The 15,513-nt window shown below is 41.5% G+C and overlaps 1 long non-coding RNA gene across 5 annotated transcripts in view; it reads left to right on the top strand.

Moving 5' to 3' along the window:
* The first annotated feature begins 667 nt into the window (after positions 1–667).
* LOC309514500 overlaps positions 668–15,513 on the top strand; it is a 43,568-nt gene continuing 28,722 nt past the window's right edge. For 2 of the 5 annotated variants that reach the window (XR_014212007.1, XR_014212008.1), the window contains exons 1-2: positions 668–902; positions 2,211–2,383. This is a non-coding gene — a long non-coding RNA (uncharacterized lncRNA). Of the gene's footprint in view, positions 903–2,210; positions 2,384–2,467; positions 2,552–4,480; positions 5,323–14,226; positions 14,490–15,513 lie in introns of those variants that run through there. The other 3 variants (XR_014212009.1, XR_014212010.1, XR_014212011.1) reach the window with 3 other exon arrangements.

Here is a 15,513-nt window from a genome sequence, read left to right as displayed (position 1 = left end):
TAATAATAATAATAATAATAAGCATCATCCTCAGCTACAGCTGACTATTAGCATTTCTTCAGTTCTTATATTCTGGAGGAAACCCCCTCCTCACCAAAAAAGCTATCCACAGTAGCACCATCTGGTAAATTCTGAAAATGGTATCTGTATTTATTGAATTTTCTCTTCCCTGTCAAGGAGAAGCTGACACCATTATCACCCCTTTTCCATGCAGGTAGATGGTGCTGATACAATTAAAACCCTTTATGAAAGAATCCACACGATGGATGTTATGAGAATCCTGGCAGAAAGCTTCTGCCTGCCTGCCTGCCTGCCTGCCTGCCTGCCTGCCTGTGGTGAATAGCTTCAAGTTAGAATTCAATGCTTCAAAGTCTGTGACAACCCAGGAATGGCTCATTACTGAGGGGCTGATTCTGATGCTGAGCTGTTCCTTGTTCTGACAACAGGGGATAAACTCAGCAGTATCTTAATAAGCTCTGCTGCATACCTGATGGCCACCTATGGTGAGGAACGCCGTGTGGCAGCCTTCTTGCTGAAGGCTGAAGGCATGAAAAGGCACTTATTTGAGTTACATTTTGCCTTGCCAAAGCAACAGCAGGTGATGGGAACGAAGAAAGGAAGAATAATAGGGTGTCTAACAAGACCACCTTTATTTCTCAAATGCAGATTAAAACCTATGCAACACCAATCAATGTGGTTGCTGAACTGAAGGATTTGCCGTACAGAACAAAACTCCCTTCAGAAATAGCACGATATGATGGCAACCGGGGGCAAAACGCTATGAAACCTGCATGATGCAACCGAGGCCTGCTTTTAGTTGAAGTTAAAATTCTTCTAGGACACCACATGGGCATGAAGTTAATTCAAGAACTGCCCCCCAAATCTCTGGCTAAAGAATTTGGGTACAAGATTGGTCCGAACTTTGAATTTTAGAATGGTTGGCTCATTTAAGAGTCTCTCTGCTTTGAACGTATGTTGATAGGTCAATTGGTTAGAGTGTGGTGCTGACGATGCCAAGGTTGCAGGTTTGATCCCCATAAGGGACAGTTGCATTATTCCTGAATTCTAGGGGGTTGAACTAGATGATGCTCAGGGTTTCTTCCAACTCTGTGATTCTATGACATATCATATGCCAGCCCTGAAAGGACTTTGGGCCAGGCCAAGCTAACATTTTGCTAGATCCAGGGTAATATAAAGGTACCAAAATTCACCCTATCCCACTATTTGACCCAGCCTAGAAAGCATCCTAGAGGGACGCGGGTGGTGCTGTGGGTTAAACCACAGAGCCTAGGACTCGCCGATCAGATGGTCGGCGGTTCGAATCCCCGCGACGGGGTGAGCTCCCATTGCTCGGTCCCTGCTCCTGCCAACCTAGCAGTTCGAAAGCACGTCAAAGTGCAAGTAGATAAATAGGTACCGCTCCAGTGGGAAGGTAAACAGCGTTTCTGTGTGCTGCTCTGGTTCACCAGAAGCGGCTTAGTCATGCTGGCCACATGACCCGGAAGCTGTACGCTGGCTCCCTTGGCCAATAAAGCGAGATGAGCGCCGCAACCCCAGAGTTGGCCATGACTGGACCTAATGGTCAGGGGTCCCTTTACCTTTACCTTTTAGAGAGCATCCTAACCAGCCCAAATTCAAAGGAATGGCCATGAGTCAGGATGACTGTGCTGTATGCTACTCTCAGGGTCAGAGGCAGCTTACCTCTGAATGTCAGTCTCTGGGAACAGGACATTTTGGTCCTGGAGTCGAACTATAAAATGGTGACACCCCTGGCCAGGGAAGAAGGGATTAGTGATCTACATAGGAAACAAGGGTGTGGTGGGGGAGACCAGCAATGCCTCTTATTTGCCAAGAGCAGGCACCCCCAAACTCGGCCCTCCAGATGTTTTGGGACTACAACTCCCATCATCCCTAGCTAACAGGACCAGTGGTCAGGGACGATGGGAATTGTAGTCCCAAAACACCCCGAGGGCCGAGTTTGGGGATGCCTGGCCAAGAGGCTGCTGTAGAGGAGGCATTGGTGGCAATTAAAATGGCATTTTCTCTATTTAAATTACAAAGGAAGAAGTTGTTTGGGATTTTAAAATTTTGAGCGTGTTTGACACCATAATGAAATTTCAGCACAGTATGAAGAGAGGAGAATGGGGATAAACGTGATGATTTCTCTTGGTTTTTCAACGATTAGCACTCGTCTATTTATTTATTTATAGTTATCTTTCCGGCTGTTCTGAGCAACCATAACTCGGATGACTTGTCTTCTCCTCCCTGGGTGAAAAATGAAGTTTGAAAGACCGTTCATTACCTTCTTGGTATGTGTTGACTCTGCTGATTCTTCATCTGCCAAAGTGGATACCCTGGCTTCTGTCTCATCCACAGACTTCTGGTAAGAAAAGTAATTGATCAAATTAGCTCGTCTATAATCCCACACAGACTGCTTGCCACCACAGCTTGTTAACTTTCTACACAGTTTATTTAGCTTTCAGAATGACATCATGAAAATCACCTCCAATACATCAAATGGATATGAAAAGAAACCCAGATTCAATCTGCCTCAAAGCTATGCTATTTTCAAGATTAAAATTTAGGCTTTCCATTCATAGTTAGTGAGCTTAGTGCACATTTTCTACTCTGCTTTTTGTTTGCTAGTAATACTTGATTCCCTACAGTTTTGAAAAACACAACCTTTCAAATTCAACCTCCCAAATGCAAACAAAGGTGGTAGTCTAGACAACATTAAGTGTTTAACCAACCCTTTTATAGCCTAACATCAATCTTTTTTGTTTGGAGGAAGCTGGGTCTTAATTATTTGGGGTGACTTTGGTGTGTTTCCATTTAATGGTGACAGAGGATTTCACCATTAAATGTACCTCTTTTGGTTTCATGTGAAGCAGGAAGTCAGGTGACATCTCCCCAAGGGCCAAATATGCATTCTTCAACTGTAGGGCAAAAATAAGAATTTTTGTTTGAAATTGTTTGCCTTCCCTTGCAAGAAGCAAAGCAAGGGGGTGTATGCCTTACTCACACATTCTGTACCATCATTTTGGGTACATTTCAAAGCTGCTCTAAAACTTCTCTAACAGGAACATTTACCTGTTTATTAACAATATGCATTTTGTGGGCCAACAGATCTCAACTTTTTTTAAAAAAGTTGCTGCTTTGGGTCTATAACGGCAAATAACTGTTTTCATTGCAAATATAATGACTGTGCTCTTGTCCTGACCTTTTTATCTTTGGCTTAACAGTTGTTTCTGCTAAGTGTCAGAGAGAACATCACTGTTGAAAAGCACCACAGGTTTATCAGCTATAAAAATAGCTACTCACCATAATCAAGTAGAAATCCCCAAAGTTAAAAGCTCTCAGGCCAAAAGTGATTTGTTTTTATTATTTTAAAAGGGGGGATTGAGAAGCTTTAATCACCTGCATTTTATGGATATGTTCATGCCAACTGATATGATCACACCAACTGATCTTGTGCCGTGGCTCATGAATGTGGTTAGTGACATTGGCTTTAGATAGTGCTTAACTACGAAATGGTGCCATAGGATCACAACCACAACATAACAACAACAACAACAACATATGCTCTGCTCTGAGCTTCAGCCAAATTAGCTTCTTGTATAGATGGCATTATATAGTTCAGCGCTGGCTGAAGACCTTCCTCTTTCAACAAGTCTTTTAATTTTATTTTTTAAAATTATTTGGTTTTATATATTTGAATTTGTAATCATACCACAATACATCCAAAGTTATAAGATTCCCATGAATCTCTGGACTTCCCACCTTCTGCTCTGTGGGTTCTGTTGTTAAACCTTTTCTACTGCAACTTTTTTTAATAATTCAAGTTTTTATAACTCCATTGTATCCATAGTTCTCGTTCTGTTACAAGTGTTATTGCAATCCTGCTAACGTTTTCAACTGCTTACAGCGGTCTTCAAGGCAAATTATAAATTTCCCCCATTCCTTATTAAAGTTTTGGTCTTCCTGGTTCTTGACCTTTCCAGTCAATTTTGCCATTTTGGCATAGTCCATCAACTTAATTTGCCATTCTTCTCTGGTAGGGACTTTGTCTTCTTTCCATCTCTGGGCTAATGACATCTGTACAGCTGTCATCGCATACATAAAAAGTCTTTTCTGCTCCCTTGGAATATCAACAACTACAATTCCTCATAGAAAAGCCTCTGGTTTTTTTGTAAAAGTTATTTTAAACCTTTTTTTCAGTTCATTATGTATCATTTCCCAGAATGCTTTTATTACCTTACATGTCCACCACATATGATAAAAGGTGCCTTCTTTTTCTTTACATTTCCAACAGATATTTGTACCCGTCTTATCCATTTTTGCTAACTTTCTAGGGGTTAAATACCAACGGTACATCATTTTCATTCAACAAGCCTTTTAAGTCGAGCTCTTTCCTAGTCTGCATCTGTATTGGAATTGTTTAAAATATTTTTAAAATTCTTTTGTTTTTTATCACTTTCAGTTTTTGGACAAGATACCAAGATACCAAAATGAGTCTGAGACCTTAGCAGATGCCTGGCCATCCAACCTTGACACCAGCTTTAATCCTTGGTATATCTACTGAAAAGTAAGTCCCACAAACTTCAATGGACTTCTTCCCAGATATGTGTGCACTTAGGATTTCAGCTTTAAGCATTTTTAAACAATAGTTGTTCAGTGCATACAAATAATGAACTGGCCAGTAATTGAGATTCCCCTGAAGAACAATCGTACGTGATTCAAATTGTAGGGAGGGCATCCTTAAATTGCACCTCTGGCACCTGAGTGCTTTATAGATGAGAAGCACCCCCATAAATTTCACCAGAAAAGAAAGCAAGGCCATAAATACAGTCAACGCAAAATCTATACAGAACACAGGAAAAAACAGTCCAACCCAGAATTAAATGGGATTTAAGCGTGATTTTGTTCTGTTGAGGACACTGGAGCTCATGTGAAGTTCAAATGTTTCTGGAATGTTTAACCTCCAATAGATATTTCTTCCCTTTGCCTAATGGAATATTTAAGTAGATTGTTCCTGATTTTTAATCTCCTTTGGACATTGTGCGAGTACCTTCCACCTTAGTGTTGTGTTTAAATGGTAAAAGTATAACCCAAAACAAAATGCTGTGAGTTCATATAATTCACCATTCTTTACTTGGCTTTCAATACACCATAGCTTGATCCAAGCACTAATATCCTCAAAGAAATTCTTCCTATAATTAAAAATGAGGCAACACAGACTTCTCCGTTTTCAACAGTATGCTGTTTTATGCATTCTTGCAGTTAATAACTTATTCCAGGTATTAAATCTGTCACATTCCTTTTACTTAGACCAGTGGTGAAGAATTTATAGCAGGAGACCCAGATGTGACCCAGCAATTTGAAAACATATCAGAGATATGAATCCAATTAGTTCCTGTCCAAATGCTGACATATATACTCTGTATCAATATGTGACATCTGAACAAGTAATATTTAATACCAAACTCAAAGTGATGGCAAAAATGAAAACACAGGCATTACTTAACACTCACTTTCTGATCGCAGTTCACTCTTGAAAAAAAGTATGTTGACTTGCTATGCTTGACTTAGATGCCAGGAGATAATATTATTTGAAATTTTGCTTTTCCTTTTCCATTCTGACCCGCTGCCCCCAACATATTCCACCTACAGATTTAACAACAAAAGCAGATAACTTTCACACACATCAACAGCTATCATGCAGTACAATGGGGGAAAAAACTGATATATTTCTGCCCATTAACAGAGCCAATGAAAAGAGCCTTTCTGACATAAGCACATTTTGTTAAAAAAATGCACACAGTTTTCATGGATGCTTATTTTATTTTCATCTGCAAAGTCTATCAGCATTTACTGAAATTTTGTAATAATGAAAGTACAAATCAATTTCCAGCAGAAAAGCAACTAACGACAGCTTATTACAAAATTTCAACAAATGCTGATAGGCTATGCAGATTTTTCCCCCCCGAATAAAAGGAGTATCAATAAAAACTGAATATTTTTTTTAAAAAGAAAATGTGTTTATGTCAGAAATGGACTTCTCATTGGCATTTTTTAATGGGCAGAAATATACCCGTCCCCTCCCCTTGTACTGCATGATAGCTGTTGATGTCTGTAAAAGTTATCTGCAAGTTACAGGATGTGGCTTAGCACTGATGGTTCTTAAAAACTGGGATGGATGAGGGTCAACAATCCTAGCCACTGTGTTGGGAATCAGGTAGAGACAGGGATTTGGTAATTAGAAAGAGAAGCCCGGAACAACTGCAAAAAGTAGAAAGGCAGAGTCTATATGCTTCAAGGGCAGACACAGTTATCTGATAATATCAGAAGAGGAAAGAGAGATTGTTGAGAATTGTGCTTAATTTTTTGGTACTATATTATGAAATCACTTTGAGATGCTTCATAGGAAGCAATTCACAAGTAAAATAAATAATCATTTACAAGTGCTGCTTAATGTTCTTTTTGAACTTGTAAGAAAGCAATCCTTTATTGTGGCAGTACCCGTCAATTACAGTTGTACCTTGGTTCTCAAACAGAATCTGTTCCGGAAGTCTGTTCGACTTCTGAAAATGTTCAAAAACCAAGGCGCGACTTCTGATTGGCTGCAGAAGCTTCCTGAACTCAATTGGAAGCCGCAGAAGCAACGTCGGGCATTCGGGTTCCAAAGAATGTTCGCAAACTAGAACACTGACTTCCGGGTTTGCGGTGTTTGGGAGCCAAAACGTTCGAGTCGCAAGGCGTTCGACAACCAAGGTACGACTGCATACTCTTCCACCAAACACACACAGATAGAGGTTCTTGCTTGGAAGCAAGAAAGATCTTTATTCAGACAAGTAATAGTGGGCTCAGCAGCAAACACAGTACTCAGGGGGGGGGGTCATGATTCAGGAGCAGAGCATGAGGTTCAGAACTGGACAGAAGTCACGAACATGTCCCAACAAGTTCTCCCACCCTCCGGCCATGCTTTTAAAGACAATGCACCACCATGTTTACTGAAGAGATTCTCTCCCCTTGTGAGAATATCAAGATTGCAAACACATGCTCTGTTGGGGAGGGTGGGTCTTTTTCCATCTGTGATGGTGACGCCTGGTTCTAGGGAACAAAACTCACCCTCCTGCTCAGGCTGCTTTCCCGTCACTGCCGCTGCCTATTCAGCCTCCCCAGGCAGCCGATCAAATCCCTTGCCAGCCTCCATTGAGGCTCTCCGCTTCGCAGTAAAATCAGAATGGGGAGCCAGCATCCTTGTTTCCTTTTCCAAAGTGACCGAAGTCCAGATGGACCCGTATAGTAATTGCATCAGAATAAATTCAGGCGTATAAGCATTATACACATGATGGTAGATTTTATTGTTCCTCTGGTCAACCGAAAGCAGTCAGTGTCACTCCCCCCAAAAACCCACTTTTAAAAGGTAATGTTCTATGTACTGAGGCTCTGAAACTGTTTCTTTGAGTTCCTGGAGGAACAAGAACATTTTGTTATGTTCCAATCGTAGTCAAATGCCTCAGCCTAGAGATTGCAGCTTTGACTTTTGATTTTTAAGAGGCAGCAGCATGCTTTTTGACAGCAAGGTAAACTATAATAAGATATTGTCCTCTCTATCATCAGAGGGGAAAAATTACAAGCTTCCAAAAAGGGGAGGGAGAAGCAGTATTGCGGGCAAAACAGCAATAGAGGAAAAACCTGCTGTGAAGTATTTCATTTTTGTGATTCTTTTAACAATTTACAGAAGAAATAGCACATAATGGAAGTTTGGTTTTCTTATGGGAGCCATAAATAAAATAGTGGTATAATCAAAAGGACAGAAGAAGAAAGACACTTCTGATATTTAATTCTTATTTACGTTCACCTCCATAATTTATGGCTTGCAGGGAAACGTGGAAGGTTACAAAATACAATAACTCAACCTCCTGTGTGTTTTCCTGCTGCACCCTGCCTGTTAAAGCTTTCCAAAGCTTGAACCTGCTGCTTTAATTTACTGCTTTCTACCCAGTGATTAGAGTGGGGTTTGAAAAGGTCTTCAGAAAAAGTGGTGAGCTTTCCGTAGGATTTGTTACTGGAGCTTGTTCATCTCTCTGATCAATAGCGCGCTGCAAGTCTAGGTCTCTTGCATGGTCTCCTGAGGATGCTCACTTCAGCTCAGGGAACTTTCCAATGATTTCATCTCAAAGAGAGAGGTTTTCATGTAAAGGAGAAAGAGCAAAAGAGAGAGAGAATGTTTGTGTGTTGCAATGTGTGTGTGTGTGTGTATTCCTAGACTCAGCTCTCTGCAGTTCACTAAAACAAAGCAATCTTCCTCCAAGCCACATATTTAGTACATTGAAGTCACATTTAATTAAATATTTCAAGTGGAATGTGCGCATATTTAAGAACACAGGAAGCTGCCTTATACCTAATCAGGCCATTAGTACATCTAGCCCAGTGTTGCAGACATTGGGGTGGGCAAATGAAGAATCTCAAAGGTGTTCTGGAAGCGATTGCTCTTCCCAGAGATCCATACAATCTGTCCCTGCTGTGTAGGGAGAGAGAAGGAGGTGTCAGAAAGAGACATAATGAAAAGGGGGTGACATAAAGGAAATCGGAGAAAGAAAAGGTGGCATCTGCTGCTGCTGGAGCCAGCTTGTTCAGCACCCAGCATGCTGTTCTCAACACATGGTCTGGAATGTGATCCTCAATTGGAGGAAAAAAGATCCTCTGGTCTACACTAGGGCTGGGCAATATCTGGTTTTCAACATCTCAATATATCACCAGCTAAACACCACAATATACTGATATATCACAGTGTCTAAAATAAGGATGGAATTATGTAGAGGCATTGACTGGCTTCATGGTTTTTCCCACATTGTGATTTTTGCATAGCACACACACATGCACACATATTATGATTCGCAATATATTGCCAGGTCAAAAATGATGAAACCAATATAATGATATGGACTTGAAGCCAGTTTTGGACAATATATCTCCCAGCCCTAACATGATTCGTGATACATTGCCAGGTCAAAAACTATGAAACCAATATCACAATACAGACTTCAAACCAGTTTTGAACAATATATTGATATATTGCCGAGCCCTAGTCTACACTGACTGGCAACAGCTCATGAGATTTGTGGGTGATATGGGGGCAGGGAGATAGTTTTCCCCATGTGAAACATGTGGCTTACTATAAACCTGCATTCACAATAAAAACAGATGAATTTCAAGGATGTCCAAATACATATATTTCCTGGTTGGGGTGTCTTACACCAATGAATGCTGACAATCCCATTTGGATGACTGTCAACATTCACTAGTGTATTGCTGAGCTCTCAGGTCCTTGTGAAATTCAGCTGGGAAGATGGTCAATATTCACCAGATTTTGGACATTAGCTGTAACATCTAAAATTACTGAACCGTATAAAGAGTGAAAGGATGAGCTGCAGGGAGGATTAAGCTATGTCTCACCTTTCAGAATGATTGCCTACTGTAGTAGATTATAGATTATAAAGCTGTAGCCTAAAGCATAAAATGGAGAACATGAAAGGAGTTTGATTTTGTGTGTATGGCAGCTAAAGGAAACGATAAACTATACTCCACCAACATACTCCTTCCAATAAAGAAATATCGACAACCATGACTGCATAAATTAAGATTATTATTATTTGCCTAATACTCCTATAACAAACATTAGATCTTGGCTGTATAATTCTGATTTTTCTTTCACAGAATTTAAGTCAACTGTATACTAACGCAAAGTGCCTGGCTGGTTCAAAGCATTTGTGCACAGAACCCCCCCCCCTATCACTTGAAGCACTTATATATATTTCAGTGCCAAACAGTATAAGATTTATAGAATAGAATGATTGCCACTGATTTGCTCCAAGTTGATGGCTCTAGTTGGCAGAATATTCTAACAGAGCACGGCACTGAGAATATTTATAATCGCAATATATCCCATTGCCAATCTCTTTGGGGTTTCTGAAATAAAGATACTGTGGTGCCCTGCAAGACGAATACCTCGCAAGACGAAAAACCCGCTAGACGAAAGGGTTTTCCGTTTTTCGATGCGCTTTGCAAAACGAATTTCCCTATGGGCTTGCTTTGCAAGACGAAAACATCTTGCGAGTCTTGCGATTTTTTTCGCTTCCCCCCTTTTTCTAAGCCACTAAGCCGCTAATAGCCTTTTAGCCGCTAAGCCGCTAAGCCTTTAATAGCCACTAAACCGCTAATAGTGCTAATCCACTAAGCCGCTAATAGGGTTGCTTCGCAAGACGAAAAAACCGCAAGATGAAGAGACTCGCAGAACTGATTATTTTCATCTTGCGAGGCACCACTGTATTACAATGCAGTTGGGAAGAAAAAGCTAAATCATTATTTTAACCCTCTCCCTCATGTTTCAGTAGTGGGGACACCCCCCCCCCACAAAAGTTTCCTTTGTACAAGGCAGTGAAAGGAATTTACTTGCTGATATGGCTTCAGCCCAGTGTATCTCTCTGCGCCCCACCCTATTTGCTATTTTTCTCTTCCATGTAGAATTATTTGTGTTGATTTTCCTTTTGGTAGCTCATTCACCCAATGAATCATTCCAAAGCCAGAGAAATATCATAAGATGCACCTGTTTTGACCAGAGCTGTCTCTCTTCGTTATAAGTTCCAGAGAAATCAATAAATATAACACTGATAGCAGCAATCATTTACATTTACCTCAGGAACTTTCCCTTTTAATCCAAATAGATAGATTTCTTTCAAGTTTGCCAGGGAAGCTATCATAAGCAGATAGCCAAAACCCTTCACAAGGAGAGTGAAGGAGGAGATTGTAAGTAACTGATGTCATTTGGCGTAAGATGCTAGAATTTAAACTTGGCAATATTGTGTGTTCACCCTATAGGCATTTATGAGCACCATCTATAGGCATTTACTGCACCATTATCCTGTAAATTTATCACCTCACAAGGATGCATTTTTGTGAAGATTGTGATATTGTAAGGGGCAGCCATTTTGTTGTACATTTGATGGCCATTTGTGCATAAAACTACACAGAACATAATGTGTGGTCCCGAGCCATTTTAAAAGCGTTTATACCTGGCATGGTAGAGATACAGTGGTACCTCGGGTTAAGAACTTAATTCTTTCCGGAGGTCCATTCTTAACCTGAAACTGTTTGTCAGAGCTGCTTCCAGGTCCCAGCTCACAGAGGACCACGCTAGCCGGCAACACTGTACAAAAGTCTTTATTGAGTTACAATTTCCATTTTCAAGCCGCAGCGCGCAGCTCCACGTCTTAGAAGCTAGACCGGCGAAGCTCCGTCTGAGTCTCCGCCTCCTGTACACCAACTTAATACTCTAGCCTTACTCCACCTCTTACGTCTTTCCTTCCTCCTCTGGGTCCCTCTGCCCCCCGTGGTCTCTTCCTTCCTGGACTCTTCTTACGCTGACCCCCCGGACTCTTCTCCCTCCTTGCGGCGGGCTTTAGCACCTGGCTCCCTATCCGGGCTGCTTACTGTGCCGCCTTCCTGTGGATTTGAACTTGGCGCGCGCGCCCAACCTTCAACTTTCCTCTTGACCGTTTCCTCGCTCCCCGATGGGGGTGTGGCCAATCCTGACTCATGCCCTCCCGCTTGCGGCGAGCCTTCTGATCCCGATACCTGGGACCCCTCCTCCCTACTGTGCTCTGGTGGGGAAGCTGGCCCCGATTTCCAACTGCTGCTCTCTGAGTCCCCTCTGGTCCCTTCTTCCTGGGGTGTCCCCCTAGGCACCCCCTTGCTCTGACCACTGGCGCCCCCTTCTGTGAATCTTCCGATTCACTGGAAAGACTCGGAGATCTCGGGCCGCTGTCATCGCTCATATTTCCTTCGGATTCCTCCCCCTCGCTCTCTGTTTCCTCCCTTTCCTGTGCCTCTGCTCCTGAACCCCTGACACTGTTCTTAACCTGAAGCACCACTTTAGCTAATGGGGCCTCCCGCTGCTGCTGCGCGATTTCTGTTCTCATCCTGAAGCAAATTTCTTAACCCGAGGTACTATTTCTGGGTAAGTGGAGTCTGTAACCTGAAGTGTCTGTAACCCGAAGCGTATGTAACCCGAGGTACCACTGTACTGTTAAAACAAAACAAAACAAAATAAAAGAAAGAAAGCAGAGAAAACAAGCCTTCAGTTCACTTTGTGTCAGGGACAGGCAGGCCTCTGATGAGTGTGCGTCTGAGGCATGGAGGCCGGGGACTGACCAGCGATTTATGGGGTTTGGTGCCACTCATGAGCATAGCTATCAACATTTTCCTTTTTTAAAGGGAAATTCCCTTATTCCGAATAGGATTCCTCCCAAGAAAAGGGAAAAGTTGACAGCTATGCTCCTGAGGCAGGAGCCAGGGATGGGGTAAGAGGATGAGTCAGAGCAGCCAGAGGCGGAAGTGAGGACACAGAAGAAAAGGCTGTTCTGGCAAGGGACAGATAAGTCAAACCCCCACTCTACTTTCTCTTACAACCAGAAGCACCCCATCCGATGAGGGCACTTAAGTTGAGGTGGGGGGCATGTTCCCTCTGTTGCTGCAACTGCTCTGTAGGGCATGGACCCGGGAACAGCTGCCTAGGCTCTAGAAACGTGTATGCTTATGTATTGGGGGCACCTTAGGAGTTGCTGTAAGTGTGCGCTTTTGACAATAAAGAATTGCTATCAGACCAAGATCTAACAAGTGTTGGAAATGCAAAGAAAAGGAAGGTATTTTTTACCATATGTGGTGGACTTGTAAAGAGGTAAAGGCTTTCTGGGAAATGATATAGAATAAGTTAAAGAAAATGTTTAAAAACACTTTTGTTAAAAAAACACACCAGAAGCCTTTTTACTGGGTATAATAGGTGAAGAGATTCCAAAAAAAGATAAAAGACTGTTCATGTATGCAATAGCGGCAATAATCCTTTTTAGCCCGAAATTGGAAACAACAAGAAGTACCTACGAAAGAAGAGTGGTGGATGAAGATGATGGACTTTGCGGAACTGCGAACCTGATGGGAAAAATCCAAAACCAGCACGATCAAGTATTCCAAAAAGACTGGAGTAAATGTATACAGTATTTGAAAGACCATTGTAAGCAATTAACAACACTAGCAGGGTTATCTGAAGACTTGTAATGAGAAATGTTTTACTTTTCTACATTTATTACATTTTGAGGTATTTTGTAATGAGTTATAGTAGAATTGGAAAATATATAAAATGCTGTGATATAAAGGTTACTTTTGAAAGCCAAGAGGTGGGAGGGAAGGACGTCAACAGGCTCCAAAGAGCCAAAGAAGTAAAGTGGATAATAACGATGTGATTATATATGTTTAAAAGGAAAATTAATAAAAACTATTTAATAATAATAATAATAATAATAATAATAATACAGTGGTACCTCGGGTTAAGTACTTAATTCGTTCCGGAGGTCTGTTCTTAACCTGAAACTGTTCTTAACCTGAGGTACCACTTTAGCTAATGGGGCCTCCCACTGCCGCCGCCGGAGCACAATTTCTGTTCTCATCCTGAAGCAAAGTTCTTAACCCGAGGTACTATTTCTGGGTTAGCGGAGTCTGTAATATGAAGCATATGTAACCCGAGGTACCACTGTAATAATAATAATAATAATAATAATAATAATAATAATAATAATAATAATAATAATAGAATTACTATCAGACATGTGCCTTCCTTAGTTATGGGGTGCTTAGGATATTTCGTAAATACAATGAATGAACCAGCCCTTGAAAAGTTTTGTAGCTCTGCAGGCTAAATGGCAGGTTGATGGTTTGTTCCAAGAACTGGTTCAATGAGGCAAATGAGGGTTCTTAGCAAAAACGGGACTGGAATGAACTTCTCTGATATCTCTAACCCAGCTGGAAATGATGGTGGTGACAATCCAATGTGGGTTCCAGACCTTGGCCTGGTGAACACTGGGATTTCATGGAAACTGATCATGGGTTTCTTCAGTGAAATGAAAAGTAATGGTGGACAAGTTTCTCTGATAACTTGCCTATCCCCAATGAGGAAAGTGTTGGATGTAGTCAGCTGGGCACAGTGAGGCAGCTGATTTGGGGTGTCATGAAAGGTCAGCAAATTTGTATTTATTCATTTGTAGTTTCATTACATGCAGGGCGAGAGGCATTTGTGGGATTTTCTTTCTCAGGCTGAAAAAGAGCATGTGTGGCCTTCTATATTATGCATCTCAACTGGGAATGAGATGGTGACATTTCTCTCTGCCTCAGGAAGCAAAATATTTGGGGCCAGTCCTGTATGTGACCTAAATGTGACTCCCAGTTCATGAGGAGAACAACACCCAGCACGAACATTCTCTAGAAACTTCTGCAATGCATAGATTTCTTATTTGCAGTCATGTAGGACTTCTTTGACAGATGATTTGGAAAAGGTTCTCTCGAGCTAGAGAGCCTGAAAACAAATGGGCTAGAATGCATTCAAGGTGTGTAACTTACTATGTATGCATGAGGAAATGGTCTGCAATAAACGTACCTTCACCACAATATGTTCTGCAGGTTAAATTTGTGGTTTTTGTAATCCACTGTAACCCATTAACACAAATTAAAGAAGTAATGTTGGTGAGAAAAGAACATGCAACTTGTTTAAACAAAATGGTAGCCAGGAGTGGGATGGAATAGAAGATAAATAGGTGTGGGAAGTTGTAGCAAAGGAATTACCACTCAGTGTAGTTCTGCTTGTTTTGCTCTCCAGGGCTGAGAATGGATGACACACAGTCCTATTTATTTACATTTATTTTCTGTTTTGAAAGACAGGCAGAGAAGCAAAATAATATGAGAGCCTACTCAAATGCCTGCTAAATTTCCCCTTAAATTGAATTTCTCATTTTATCAGAGAGCAATACTTGCACTGATGTTAGACAGGCAGCTAAAAGGTCAACAAGTTCCCTTGGTTGCCTTTTGTCAAGGGTTTTTGACTTGTCTGTGAATAAAGATCTCCCAGGAGGGAGGCAGACCTGAATTTCCTGTCATCCTGAAGACAGCAATGAATTTGAAAATGTTACAAAAAGCATAAGGGACTTCCAGCACACCTTCAAATGCTCTGTCGATGCCAATAGCCTCTCATGTAAACATGTACACAGAGTTGTTTTGGATTTGTTCTGTCAACTTTTGGTTGTGAAACAAATTGTTGTACAGCTGCCCACCATGAATGAGAATGAGCCTCGGACGTTTTTCATTACTGCGCTGAGATTAATAAGAACACAGAAGCGACGGCGCATCGAGCTCAGAATCCTCTTGCTGACAGTTCGCAGGACTGAAGCTTTGAAAGAGAGAATATTGTGAGACCTGGGACACTGACAGAGCAGGCTGGTTCCTAGGGACCAGTGCTAGTTCCAGTCTGCCTAAGGCCACTCTTTGCAAGACACAGTTCTTGCTTTCCGTATTCCTAACATTTTCAAAGACAGTGTACTGGCCCACACTATGTGCATATTATGCACAGCTTGTACCTTATTTTGAGAAAGCTTTGATTGTTTTCCAGCTACAGGACCAGCCTTATGA

This window comes from Podarcis vaucheri, assembly GCF_965113315.1.
Source record: "Podarcis vaucheri genome assembly, chromosome: 11".
Lineage (NCBI taxonomy): Eukaryota > Metazoa > Chordata > Lepidosauria > Squamata > Lacertidae > Podarcis > Podarcis vaucheri.
Note: the sequence above shows the minus strand (reverse complement) of the source record. Positions and strands in the feature narration are given on the sequence as shown.